We start from the raw sequence: 14,996 nt of genomic DNA, 5'->3' as shown, positions 1-14,996 counted from the left end.
CACTGTGACAGTTACTGAGTGCTTGTTGTGTGTTAGGCACCGCTCTCCCTCCTTCACATGGATTTCTTATTAAGTTCTATGCCTACTGGGCACTGTTATCATCATTCTGATTTCACAGATGAGGACAGAGGGTTTAAGTGACCAATTCATTATCACATGGACAGTCAATGGCTCATCTGGACACTGTGAGGCCTGCTGTTCCCCCTCAACCCCCGGGCTCTGAACCTCTGCTCAGCTCTCATCACTCCTGTCCAGGTGTTATCTTCACCCAGAAGAGGCGACAGCCCATATTCTCATGGGCAGAGAAGCAGCAAAGTGAATCTTTCTTGATCAGAAAAGTGAGTGAGGTCAGATGTAAGAAAAGTGATAAATCTGGAGAAGTGAAATCAAAGAAAAAGATAGTTTTAAAAAATTAAACAATAGTCTTTGTAATTGGTCTTTGTAAATTCAATAGCAAAGAGTCATGCGGGGGTCAACATCAGACAGTCAAGATGAGCAAATAACTTTAAGATCAGAGATCATAGTGATAAAAGTTATTACTTGTATTTTATAATGGGCATTGCCTCCCAAAATCATTGTCCCTTGCTTTCTTGGTGATGGCTTATTTTAACCAGAAAGCTTTACGTATAAGTTTAAATATTTGGTAAATGAATGTAACGGAAGCACAATTCTAACATTCAGAATGTTACCCACTGAAATCAGTGGGTTGTCACAGGAGATGGAGCATGGAGGTCACACCACTAGAGGGCGTTGAGGGCTTACCTCAGTTTGGTGAGTGAAGGTGTGCTCTGATTTATGCTTATTTAATCGACATCAGTTAGTTGAAGGATTTTTAAAAAGATCAAAGTTAAAGATGTCATTTATCAAGCATAACTTGAAAAAAATTATAGAAATTGTATTATTCTTAAATCCCCTTCCTTGGTAACTAATTAGTAATGTTAATGAAAAGTCAAAAATTTCACTTAAACCAAACTGGCACTATTAAAAATGTAAGCTATGGAATTATCAGGCAGGAAGCACATTATTTGAAGATTTTGGAAAGGGTGAATATGTATGCTTTTTATTCACCATACCTATGTACGGTTTGATTTTTATGAACATAAATTTTATAATTTAAATAAAAGAAGTAAACAATTCAATGCTTTTAAAAACTAGGTTAAGAAGCTACTATGAAAATAAATTAGGAATATAAATCCAAGCTTATTTTATATAATCTGCCTACATATTTATAAATATGGTTCCCAAGTGATACTAATAAGCATTCTACATTACTACATCAAAAAGGAAGGAAGGGTGTTAGTTACACTGTATTCTTAACATCTTTTGTATAGAAAGTCACATTTGGGCTCTGAAGGCTTCAAAAATGAAGACTTACTTAATTTGTTCAAGCTCCAAATACATAAGTTTCGTTGAGAATGGAACAGTTGTTTTTTTCACTTAACAAAAGAGTTAATAACACAAATCTATAGACTCAGTTTGGGGGAAAGTAACATATCCAAAAGAACTAACTATGTGTAAACAAAGGAACACCCATAGTCAAAATAAATTATGTTCTGGAATAAGGTCCTTTAAATGAGTGTTAAGCTAATGAAAACATACATAGGTACACTGTATTACATTATTCCTTTCTGTCTTTTTATTAGATATATGTAAGTACCTTTTACTTCTCTTGGAAATATAGTGTGGCTAAATCAAATATCAAATTATATACGAATTATGAAATTTTAAAAAAAACACCTATAAATGTGAGTAGAAACCCCATACTATTCCTTAGTGAACACCCCTGAACTGCTGTGTCCTGAGGAGTGTTCAATGGTGAGATGCAAGAAGTGTCATGGCCTTTGTGTTTCCACTCTAATTCAATCAAAAAGGCCCTCTTCCTGCCCAAAGGACTAGTTACAACATCCCTTCCACCAACCCAGCACAGAGCATCATAGAGGCATCTGGCTAGAGGACACAGGGCACACAAGCACTTTGTTAAGCAAGTGGAAAGAAGAGATTATGTTAGGAATACTCTTATGAAGATAGGATTTTAAATGAATTTGAACAATCAGACAAGCAGGAGGCTGAGGCTCCTCTTCTTCTTTTTTTTTTTTTTTTTTCTTTTTTGGCAAAGAGAGAAGGACTCTGATGATGAAAGCCACAGATGAGAATACTTTGGGATGCACTGTAGAGGATCAGCAAAACCCAGAAAATGAAAAAAGACTTCAATTTAATCTGAGCAAGAGTAGAGAACATTTTCTTACCTATGGCTGGCTTAGCATGCAGTGTGTGCACCTCCCCCAGACTGTGTATTTTTGGTAAATATGTAGCATGGAATAATGTGTAAGTTGTATTTTATTGTTATTTCTCAAAATAAGTTCAGTCCTCCTCCTTAAGCCCTTTTACTTACCTACTTCTTCATGAAATGTAGGTTAAAAAAGTTCATCAGGCCCTAACCAGTTTGGCTCAGTGGATAGAGTGTCGGCCTGAGAACTGAATGGTCCCAGGTTTGATTCCGGTCAAGTGCATGTACCTTGGTTGCAGGCACATCTCCAGTAGGGGGTGTGCAGGAGGCAGTTGATCGATGTTTTTCTCTCATCAATGTTTCTAACTTTCTTTCCCTCTCCCTTCCTCTATGTAAAAAAATCAATAAAATATATTTAAAAAAAAATTCCATCAGGTGTTTGAAGGGGGTTGACACTACCTAATTAATGCCGCAAAATTCTTTACCCCAACTATGTAAAACATGATAAAGAGCATGTGTGAAACATGCTTATGTTTGTCTGGATTAGTTAGTCATTGTAACAATAAAAGTTAATCGTAATGTCCTTGAATATTTCCTACCCATTGTTTCCATACTATTCATGGAAACTTCATGCCATCCATTTTTCAAAAATGCAATTATTTGGATTAGTTTGGAAATTGAGTATAAATAACTACTAGTTCTCCTGCCGTACATCTATGTCGAACAGTATTAAAAATCTATCTTACAAAGAATAGTAATGTCCTAATTAAAATCTTCGAGCCAAAATTAATTATAATCAGTAAAACCTCCATTTTAAAGCTTCTGCCAACTTCTCAATTGTTTCAGAAAATTTCCAGATCAGCAGTCTTATTTTCTTATACCATTTTCTTCAAAAGTTGAAAATCTGAGCTCTCCCCAGTAGGGTGGATGCCTGTGAGTAAGTAAAATAGGTGACCCATCAACCGTGGAAATGATGTGGGGGACAGGGGAGGTCTGATGGGTTCAAAGTGCTCTCAGCAGTTTGACATGATTTGGATTATTTCAGGCTTAGATGATAAAGTTGGGGAATTGTCTCTATTGCACATACAGAACATGTTATGGAAACAGAGAGAAAACTAGTTTCCAATCCTCAGGTCACTGTTTAACAAGATTGGACACTTTGGCCAAGTCACCTAAACTTCTCTGGGCTTCCTATCACGGCGTACACAGAAAGATCTGTCTGAAAAGCACTGTCGTCCTGCTGAAAACCCAGATGACACGAAACAGCATCTATTTATGAAATATGTGGAACCTACAGAAAATAATGTAACAGGCATCATGCCTTTACCAGGCAGACTTAAAGGATGCAAACCATTTGCTGACATTGGCACAAATCTCATTTCTTATTAAGAAATAAAACATTTACAGATAGAGCAAAAACTCCTCTGTTGCCTATCGTTTTCCCCTCTCTTCTCAGAAGCAGTTGGTGAGTATCATTTCCAGGCAACTGTCTGTACTTTTACACCCAGTTGTGTATCCCTAAGATTTTAGACTATTGTTTCTGGTGTATAAATATTCTTCTACGGCTTGATTTTTTTTTACTTAACATTATATTTTTGAGATTTATTTACATTGGTACATGTTAATATAGGTTCATTTCAACTGCTTTATACAATTCTGTTATGTGAATGGTTTATTTCTCTACAGGAAGTTAGACTGGTCTCCTATTTTTACCATTAGGAACAACACTATAATGAACATCCTTACATTTACCTCATACACCTGTATAAGGTCTTTCCTAGGTTAGCCAGTCTTAGCTCGGGCTGCCATAACAAAACATCCTAGACCAGGTGGTTTAAACATGTAAGTTTGTTTTCTCACAGTTCTAGAAGCCAGCTGTCTGAGACCAGGTGCCCGCGTCCTCAGGTTCTGGTGCGCACTCTGCTCTCTTCCTGGCTTGTACATGGTCGGTCACCTATTTGCTATGTGCACATGGCAGGAAGAGGGAGAGTGATCTCCCTATCTCTTCTTGTCCTGTGGATTCAGGATCCCACCCTTACAACCTCAGTTAACCTTAATTACCCATCTGCAGATACAGTCACATACATTGGGGGCGGGGGGTACCATTCAGTCAGTCTATAGCAGTCACCTCATAGTGAAATTGGTGGGTTGTATAAAATCTGCATCTTCAACTTTTTTAGATATTTCCACATTGATCTCCAAAGTGGTGGTGATGATTGACATGCCCAACAGCAAGTATAGGTGCTAGAATATTTTTAACTAAAAGAACTTTAAAACCCCAACTGGAAGATAGAGGGTGTAATCCTTTCAAATGGCAACTCCTTTTTCCCATCCCACCAATGTCGGGAAAGTCTTCCAAATACTGTCTAACTATTGGCAGCTGCCAGTCAGTTCTTCCATCTGCAGCCATGTGTGGAGACCGCAGACCTGCTCAATCCAATAGCACTCACTAGAGGCCTATGATGTGGACTGGACTGCCCGATGGGTTCAGAGTGACTGCTTGAGTTCTTGCCCAGAGAAACCAGGTCTCATTTGCTGGGAACAAATGATACAAATCAAGCTTCAAGTCCGTTGCAGTCGAGATCCCCAGGCTCCATCTTTGGTCCACTTGTGAAAAGCCAGTGTTCTTTGACACTGTGATTTTTCCCCCAAATAGGATATATAATTTTCCTTTAAAATGGTTTAAAGGGCACCCACGTGCCTCCCTCCCATTCCCTCTGCCCCTGCCTGTGCCCTCACTTAGCGTTTTGCTTCCCCAGCACTCAGGACCCCAGGTTCCCTGTGTTAACTGAGTCCTCCCCATGCAAACACAGAGATGGTTTCTTCTGTCTCGATCATGTAGACAGTCTATGAATCAAAAGGGATTTCTCAGAGTGAGTTAAACAATCTACTTTCCCATATGTGTCACCATTTTTCTGGAAACTTTTACTTATCAGGTAAAATTGTAGTTAGAGAGGTTCTCCGACAGCTTAATCATGTTCTTCGCTGGATCCCACAGTGAAGCCAGAAGGCGGAGAGTCTGCCCCTCTCACTTCCGTGGCAACGGTCTAAGGGCCAAATATAGGACCATTGTTTCGCTGGTCCCGACAGAAGAAGAAGGAACTGAGCGGTGAGGAAAACCCCTGTTAGTCAGAAATTTTTCTTTAGGAGGTCAAGACCTTTGAAAAATTAATGGAAAAGTACCAAACAGTACTTTTCTTTATCTACATATTTTTTTAATGCTGCATTTTTCTTAACTAGGGAATTTTACATCTGTGTGTCATCATGAATCCGTTTTCCCTTCACTGTCCCTTGCTCCTTCTTTCTGTGTCTGTCAGTCTGTTCATTCTTGTTCTTTCCACTGAAATATGATGCCTCTCAACCCAGCAGGGACTGGAAAAATATTCTAAAACATAATCCATGAGACCAGTTATAAATAATCCCATCATCTGGGTGGCTCTCCAGGCAATGAACCAACACATACCTGCCGGGCAGTGCTGTCGGGGTCCCTGTGTTCCTGGGGAGAGGAGGGTCCTCGGAGCCAGGTCAGCATGGGGCAGGTGATGGTTTTCCAGTTCCTCCCGTCTCAGGTCTTTATCACTTAATCTCAAAGACTGGATTTTTAGAGCATTTCTCTTACATTCAAATAAGATTTGTTTGGATAAACTACCTTTGGCATAAAATATCAAGGAATCACTATATTGCCTCCCCCTTTTTTTAAAATTAAATCTTTATTGTTCAGATTATTAGTTGTTCCTCTTATTCCCCCCATAGCTCTCCTCCACCCGGTTCCCACCCCACCCTCTGCCCTTACCCCTCCCACTGTCCTCATCCATAGGTGTATGATTTTTGTCCAGTCTCTTCCTGCACCCCCCCTCCCCTTTCCCCCCAAGGTTTGTCAGTCCACTCCCTTTTTATGCCCCTGGTTCTATTATATTCACCAGTTTACTCTGTTCATCAGATTTTTTATTCACTTGATTTTTAGATTCACTTGTTGATAGATATGTATTTGCTGTTCATAATTTTTATCTTTACCTTTTTCTTCTTCCTCTTCTTAAAGAATACCTTTCAGCATTTCATATAATCCTGGTTTGGTGGTGATGAACTCCTTTAGCTTTTTCTTATCTGTGAAGCTCTTAATCCGACCTTCAATTCTGAATGTTAGCTTTGCTGGATAAAGTAATCTTGGTTGTAGGTTCTTGGTATTTATCACTTTGAATATTTCTTGCCACTCCCTTCTGGCCTGCATAGTTTCTGTTGAGAAATCAGCTGACAGTCGTATGGGTACTCGCTTGTAGGTAACTGACTGTGTTTCTCTTGCTGCTTTTAGGATTCTCTCTTTGTCTTTTGCTCTTGGCATTTTAATTATGATGTGTCTTGGTGTGGTCCTCTTTGGATTCCTTTTGTTTGGGGTTCTCTGTGCATCCTGGACTTGTAAGTCTATTTCTTTCACCAGGTAGGGGAAGTTTTCTGTCATCATTTCTTCAAATAGGTTTTCAGTATCTTGCTCTCTCTCTTCTTCTGGCACCCCTATAATTCGGATGTTGGTGCACTTGAAGTTGTCCCAGAGGCTCCTTACACTCACTATCTTCATATTTTTGGATTATTTTTTCTTTTTTCTTTTCTGGTTGGGTATTTTTTGCTTCTTCATATTTCAAATCTTTGACTTGATTTTTGGGATACTCTTGTCTGCTGTTGGATCTCTGTATATTATTCTTTATTTCAATCAGTGTATGCTTAATTTCTAGTTGGTCTTTTTTCATATCCTCCAGGGTCTCACTAAATTTATTGGCGGTTTCTAGAAAATTCTTGAAAAACCTTATAATCATGGTTTTGAACTCTATATCTAGTCATTTGCTTTCCTCCATTTCTGTCATTTGTGACCTGTTTCTTTGTCTCCGCATTTTTTATGCTTCCCTGTGTTGATAGAGTGGCTTTCTGTGCTAGGTGTCCTATAGGGCCCAGTGGCTCAGCCTCCCGAATTACCTGAGGTGGACACTCTTGGTGCACCCCCTTGTGGGCTTTGTGCACAGTCTTGTTGTAGTTAAGCCTTGATTGTTGTAGGTATCACTGGGAGGAATTGACCTCCAGGCCTATTGGCTGTGAGAATCAGCTGTGTCTGCAGTGGGAGAACTTCTGTGTTGAAGACACCCTTCTGGGGCAAGACTTGCTTCAGTGGGGCTTTGGTGCTCACTGAGTCTGCCCCCTGAATGTGTCCCTTATGGATCTGAGGAGTTGTAATCTAGATGGTCCCACTCTGACCACTGGGTACACTGGCTCTTGGATCTAAGGAGGTGCTAATCTAGCCTCTGCCTGAGGCTGCCCAGCAGGAGCTACAAAGAGATCTGCAGGTTCCCCTTCCTTGCTTGGGATTTGGAAGTGCCCAGATGAGGCCCAGCTGTGAAGCAATGCAAGCTGCTGTGGGGCCTTGGGTTTTCTCTTGGAAGTTCTGGGTCTGTCTGGCCCAGCTGCAGTTTGTTAGGTAATTTTCAGATTGCAAAGGGCCAGGGCATTCATAGGCAAAAGCCACAGCTTGGGTGGGGAAGGGTCTCAGGGAATCAACAGGGCAGAGCAAGCAGCTATGGCTGATCCTCAGTCCTGCCCTAAGGGGCCCCGAGTCTCAGTGTCCCGGTAACCACTGCAAGCACCTCTGAGAGAAAGCTGCCCTCAAGTTCCGAGTTCTGCCCGCTGCCAGACAGTCCAGTTTCTCCCCGTATGAGTCTGGGTCCCCAGAGACTTCCCGGAACTGGAGTTCAGAGCAGTCAGGGGTTTGTGACTCCTCCCTGATTCAAAAAGACAGCTGCGTCCTCAGTTGCCAGCCCTTGCCACGTGCGCCTCCATACCTCTGCACTTCAGCACATCCTCTGAGTCTCAGTGTGCTTTTCTCTTTCCTTCTAGTTGTAGAATTTCCACTCAGCCAGCCTTCCTGTAGTTCTGGACGATGTCCGTTTTGTCTTTTAGTTGTATTTTTGAAGTTGTTGTGAGAGGCAGCAATTTCCGGTGTTTACCTATGCTGCCATCTTGGTTTCCTTGCCTCCCTTTTTGAAGGAAGTGGGGATGTGTCTATTAGGAAATATATATAATATGCATGAAAGACTTGGATTTAAGGTTGTTGCAGCCTTCAGAGAAAACCTGAACATTTCTACATATCAGGCTGTTTGACTTGTGATGGCCACAGCCTTCATTTCTTCTCCGGAGGAGCTGTTGTTTATAGCAACAACCATAAGAAAATTGTACTGAAATATTTATTAGCTTCTTTAGATTTATAATACTACATCCCAGATTCCATAAGCAGTTTAAGAGATTTTGCTAGGACTTGTAATCAATACTAATAGTAGCTTTTCTATGAATTCTGAAAGAAAGCAACAGCCCACGCATTTCAGGTGAACACTGAGGGGAGCTGGGGCCAGGATGGTGCCCGAGCCTCCGCCAAAGCTGAGGAGGAGGGGTGTCGCAGAGGAGTGGGAGCTGGAGCCCCCCTCCTCCAGGAGCTGCCTGACCTGGCCCCACCTCCTCCTGATGCTGGTGGCTCTCTCACTAGAGCATGTGTGGGGTGGCCAAAAGTCATGCCAGACTCTAGACACATGCCCGCTTCTGTAACTCAAGGAGAAGAGTATTTTGATCTGTTTTAAAGAGAACTGAGTCACGCGTGTAACCGTGGGAGCACGGATGTGCCTGGCCCTTGGCACATGGAGCCAGGATCCAATTCTGCCAGGGCTCCCTCTCTTCCGGGTTTGTCCCTGCTTCTCTCAGAATGTCCTTGCTCCCCCTCCCTACAGCACAGCAGCTATCAATAATATGCTTCACTGGCCATAAAATTTATAGGAAAAATAAATGCTAATTTACATGATTTTTCTTTTTAGTACAGTAGACTCTTATGAGACATAGACTATGGAGAGAAATAGCTTTCAGAATGAATTTAAAATGAAAATTCTAGTTGTAAAACAGAAAGGTCATATGTCTATGCTAAATACAGTGGGGCCTTGACTTACGAGTGTCCCAACTAACGAGTTTTTCGAGATACGAGCCGTCTCTCAGCCAATTTTTTTTTTTTATTGCTTAAAGTAATACAAAGGGTATTACATATGTGTCCATTTTTTTCCCCCCGCCCTAGACAGTCCCCTAGCCTCCCCTATCCCCCAGTGTCTTATGTCCATTGGTTATGCTCATATGCATGCATACAAGTCCTTTGGTTGATCTCTTACCCCCCTACCTCCTGTCCCCCAACCCTCCCCGGCCTTCCCACTGCAGTCTGACAATCTGTTTGAGGCAGCTCTGCCTCTGTATCTATTATTGTTCAAAAGTTTATAATGGTCTCTATTATCCATGAATGAGTGAGATCATGTGGTATTTTTCCTTCATTGACTGGCTTATTTCACTTAGCATAATGCTCTCCAGTTCCATCCATGCCTTGCAAATGGTAAGAGTTCCTTCCTTTTTAGAGCAGCATAGTATTCCATCGTGTAGATGTACCACAGCTTTCTAATCCATTCATCTACTGATGGGCACTTAGGCTGTTTCCAGATCTTAGCTATGGTGAATTGTGCTGCTATGAACATAGGGGTGCATATATCCTTTCTGATTGGTGTTTCTGGTTTCTTGGGATATATTCCTAGAAGAGGGATCACAGGGTCAAATGGGAGTTCCATTTTCAGTTTTTTGAGGAAACTCCATACTGTCTTCCATCGTTCAGCCGATTTTTTGCTTTGAGTTGCGAGCTAAAATTCGGGTTACAAGCCAGCTTCAGATACCCCACCACTAGTTGGCGCAGTGAACGTCACAGTGAACGCCACAACATCAGCCCAGCATTTCAATTCATGTAATGGTGAAAATTGATTTGACATACGAGTAATTTGAGTTACGAGCTCTGTCACGGAATGAATTAAACTTGTAAGTCAAGGCCCCACTGTAATTTGATGTTTTAACAACGAGACAGAACAAACTGAATTTGTTTTAACTGAATAAAACAGTAGTGTCACTTCACATGCTCTCAAAGAATGTTGGACACCTCTCAGAAAGGATGTTGTGCTTGTGTTGGAAGTTTGTATCAGTTGAAGCCATGGTCAGGGAGCAGTTAGATCCTTGAGTTCTGAACTGAGAACAGTAAGTTAATTTTCATGCCAATTTTAAAGAAGTAGAACACACATATACTTTCAACTACCTCTCTTAGTTTCTCCAAAATCAACTTTTATGATCATCTTCTAACAAAACAGGACCACTACTCCTCCATGAAAAAAAACAGAGATTCTTCCAAAATACCAGTCACCGTGAAGTGGGAGGGTCTGCCCTGGAAGACACTAGAGGAGGTTGATTCGAGCTGAGCCCGCCTCCTGACTTGGGACATGGGAAGGATTGTCCCAAGAAAAGCTATGAATAGTTTTCCACAGGAAACATGACCAGAGGGATTGGATCTATCTCAGGAATTCTAAGCTGCCTCTGGTCCCTCAGCCTTCTGACTGATGACGTATCCAGCGAGGATCACCAGCCCCGTGAGAGGAGTGAAGCACTGGTGTATGAACCTGCACAGGCCCTTTTTAAAACTCCCTGATTAAAGGTTTTGGTTACTCTGTGACTGAGAACTCATCTTAGACCCGAGACTCAGTGGGATTTCCTGCCGCCTTTGCAAATACGAAACATGGGTCAGGTATGTCTGGAAGAGAGAGAGAGACAGCAGATCCCAAGTCCATGAACCCAAACAGTCATGCGGGAGAGGACCACACGCCCTCATCGCCTATGGATACATTTCAGAAAGGAGACCCAATAAACAGCAGGCTTACTCAATCGGCTGCTCTTCTTCCTTTGGAAAGAGCAAACAAGGAGAAAGGGGACTGGAGAGAGAGGAGACCTGAACAGTGGAAGCTAAAGTGCTTTCCCTGAGTTCTGTGGTGTAATTGTGTCATTCAGTTAGAGCATGCAGTTAAATGGGCTGTTGTATGTTTGCCGAAAACCTCACACTACTATTTCTACGCGGAAAGGCGCTCTGAATTCTAAACAATTGACTCATAAATGAACTGGACTGCAGCACACGAGCCGACTTAGCAACTTTCCAAATGAAGGGTGTCTGCACCCTCTGCTGTGACGATGTCTGCAGAAGTCCTGGCTGTCAGCAATGACCCAGCAGTCCTCCCAAGCTCTACAGAATAAGCGTAGACTCAGCATCTTCTCAGACTATGCCAGCAGATACATGTATTGCAGCAAACGACACAAATCCGAATTAACTGAATCACTCATTAAGCTAGCGAATGCAAACAAAGGGGAAATTATTGTAGAAGTAATAGTATTTTTTTTTTCTGGTTTAAATTCTACCACTTTTCTTCACTGTACTAAAAATGATTAATCAGTTAGCTTTTAGTCCATTATAAACCTCATCCCAAAATTCAGCTGCTTAAAACCAAAACGAGGACTCACATGTCTGTGGAAAGTCATCTTCAAGGCCTCTTAAATCCTAGGCTTATAATGGTACCTTGTCATTTCCATTTCATTCTATTGCCCAAGGCAAGTCACATGGCTAAACCCAAAGCCAAGGGGTGGGAAATACATTCTGCTCCCTTAGTGGGAAGAATTGCAGGGTCTATGGCAAAAGGCAGGGACACAGGAAGAGGCAGAGAACTGGAGCTCATTAAGCAATCTAGAACAATGATCACTGTCCAATAAAATTAAATTAGATACTGCTACTTGAAGATTTGGGCGACTCCGTGAGTATGTGGGTGTTAGGGGTCAGGGAAAGGGGAGCAGGCGAGATGCTTTGAGATGGCGCATCTTGCAAAGGCACCATGCCTGAACTGAGAGTATTTTAAAGGATTTGACCCACTGGTCCTGCAGAGGGTGCTGGGATCCTCTCTCTTCATCTCAGAGCTGTGACAAAGCCAGCCAGGAACTTTCCCATGAAGTCAGGTTAATGGGAGGTAGATGCCCAACAGAGGCAGAAACACATAAGGGGGAACTAACTAAAGGAAACGGACACCTCAACAGTTTCGAGGAGTCCCAGTTAATTGGGGAAGTCTTGAAAGGGGCCCTGAGGGGCCAGAGATATGCCTGTGGCTCACCACCCTCATCAGAGTTACACAGAGGAAAGAATTATGGAGTAATTGGTTTGGTGACTATGCTTAATTTTTAAAAATAATTTACTTATTGATGAGAGAGAGAAAGAGATAGATAGATAGATAGATAGATAGATAGATAGATAGATAGACAGATAGATAAACAGATAGATATCCACTTGTTGTTCCACTTATTTATGCATTCATTGGTTGATTCTTGCATGTGCCCTGACCAGGAATTGAGCCCACAATGTTGGCATATCAGGACAATGCTCTAACCAACTGAGCTACCTATCCAGGGCCACTATGCTTAACTTTTGTTTGGAAGAGGTATAAATATAAAAGAGTTATATTCTCCTAACTCCTGGTAGTTGTGTTAAATGACTTCCCCCCTTTTCCCCCGCTAATATTAGCTGAACAATATCTTGGCCAGTTTTTACAAAATTTCAGCCTATTTTGGTTGTTAGAACAATCTAATTCTGACATTTAAGATTCAGTCCTGTTCTCAAACTCAATTCATCTTCTTTCTCCAGCTCAGCCTAGATCTGCATCAGTATCCATCTCTCCTCCCTCTCCTACCTGTGCTTCAGTTGGGGTGGCATCCATTCCAGGAGGGGCCGAGCTGCAGACCTCTTCTGAACTGACCATGACTGCACTTCTGTTCAAGATCTACACAGGCTGAGGAGGAGGCCCAGCATTCTTTGCAAATGAGGGAGGACAGGGGGTGGGGAAGGGGGCACTTATTCCGGTGCAGCTCCGCTAAGCCCTGGCTATCATTGGCTGGTTTGATCATCTATTCTAGGGACCCCTGGTTGTTGGCATTTACCTGCAATGTGTGGGCCTTTTTGCCAGCATCCTCCTTTCCAACACACCCATAAACACACACACACACACACACACACACACACACACACACACACACACACACACACTGCTTACACTGCCCAAAACCAAAGTCCCAGTTCTTAACTTCCCACAAACTGAAGTGAGCAGGCAAACATGGGATCTGTCTGCTAATGGAAACGGACAGATCACAGTCAACTGGGTACTGGGAGCTCTTCATGCCCTCTCTTTCCAAATCTCTTGGCCCCGTATTCAGGTCCCATGGGGGCCAACAACATGTCCACTCTGGAACCAAATCCTGTTATGGAGATGAAAAAGTTGTTCTCTTCTTGTAGGTACCCTGATCTTTAGAATAAATTCATTCCCCGCCCCCTTTTCCCTTTCCATTCGCTGTTGGGAGTGGAAAGCTATGCCCTTCTCCCCCTCAGTTCTCTTGGGGAGGGGCTGCAGGGCTGGCGGGGCCTGGAATGGGTGGTAGAGGCTGTCCGCTAGTGAAGCTCCCAGAAAACGGGGCTGGCTCCAGGTACTGGCAGCTCTCTGATCTTTGGGACCCTAGTTGAGTTCAGGGACAACAGGAGAAGTCTCACTCTACGTCCTATTAGCTTTGGAGTCAGGCAAAACTTGTTTCAAAACTGAGTTCTGCCACTTACACAGAGTCTTATTTTCTTCACCTGGAAGCTGCTTCTCAAGATTATTGTAACAATAAAAGGAATCGATGCCATCTGGCTCTCACATACAAGGCGCTGGTTACATTAGTTATTTTTTCTCAACATCCCACCCATGCCCACTCTTTGAGCCTTATATGCAACCACGTGTGTATCTATGTAAACAAGCATAAAATGTATGTGTGTGTTTGTTTAAAATCTAGGCCTCGCATATTTTTGCCCCTTGAATCCATGTTATGTTATTGGTACAGAAAAAGATATTTGGGACATAAATCTTCCCCATTCAGTAACCATCGTCTGTCCTAAGTTCGTATATGACTCATCAAGCGTAGTTACTGAGGGTATCAGGTATGGACTTTCTGCTTCCTGCAGCACCTCTGTGTAGGTGTGTTATTACCAGAAACCCTCCCAAATGCTACCCAGTGCTCTACAGAAATGACTAGGATAAAAGAAAAGAAAGATTGAAACAAAGAAATGTGATCGTTTTTATGTTTTATCATCAAGAATATCGTTTTAGCTAAAATAAGACCACTGGAATGAGGATAAACAAATTTACATAAAAAAGAAATTTTGATGCTGATTTCTAAACTGAATGGGGTTTTACCTGATAAAATCTACAAAGTAGAATATTTATCCTCAAAACATCAGCTGCACGTACTCATTACTCATGCTTTCACACCTTCAAATATGGTAGATTTTTAAAGCACTAAATAGGTTGAGAGCTTTTTAGGATACCTGTGCTCTATGTTCAGAGAAAGAAGAGTTAGTTCAATTACCCATTCAACAACCATTTGTTAAGTTACTAAGTTAAAGAGGCTCTGTCCCTCTTCTCTGTTGCTTTGAAGTTTAGAGCTTAGTCTAACAGAGGAGGGATGAAGTAAACAAACAAAATCACATGTCAGTATATTCCTACTCTCTTCCATGTCTCCACCAGCTCCACCAGCTGGGGACATCCCCAACACTACTGCAACCTCCTCCACGACTACAAAGCAATCTGAAAAGATCTGCTGTATGTGCCTGGCAGGAAAGTCTAAAGTCTACAAGAATTAGAGAAATCTTTAATCACTGCTTCTCCAAGTTTTACCATCTATGAAATCTCAACAGTATTGCCCTGATTTAGCATATTAACCATGTTAGCAGCATCTTCTCTAAGTCACATTTGGTAGAGACAGTGAACAGATACACCTACACTACCTGTGGTCAGGTTCTGCTTCTATTTACAAGTGCATGTATGCGAGTACA

The sequence above is a fragment of the Myotis myotis genome, unplaced genomic scaffold (assembly GCF_014108235.1).
Source record: "Myotis myotis isolate mMyoMyo1 unplaced genomic scaffold, mMyoMyo1.p scaffold_m19_p_6, whole genome shotgun sequence".
Taxonomy (NCBI): Eukaryota; Metazoa; Chordata; class Mammalia; order Chiroptera; family Vespertilionidae; genus Myotis; species Myotis myotis.
This window is presented reverse-complemented; position numbering follows the sequence as displayed.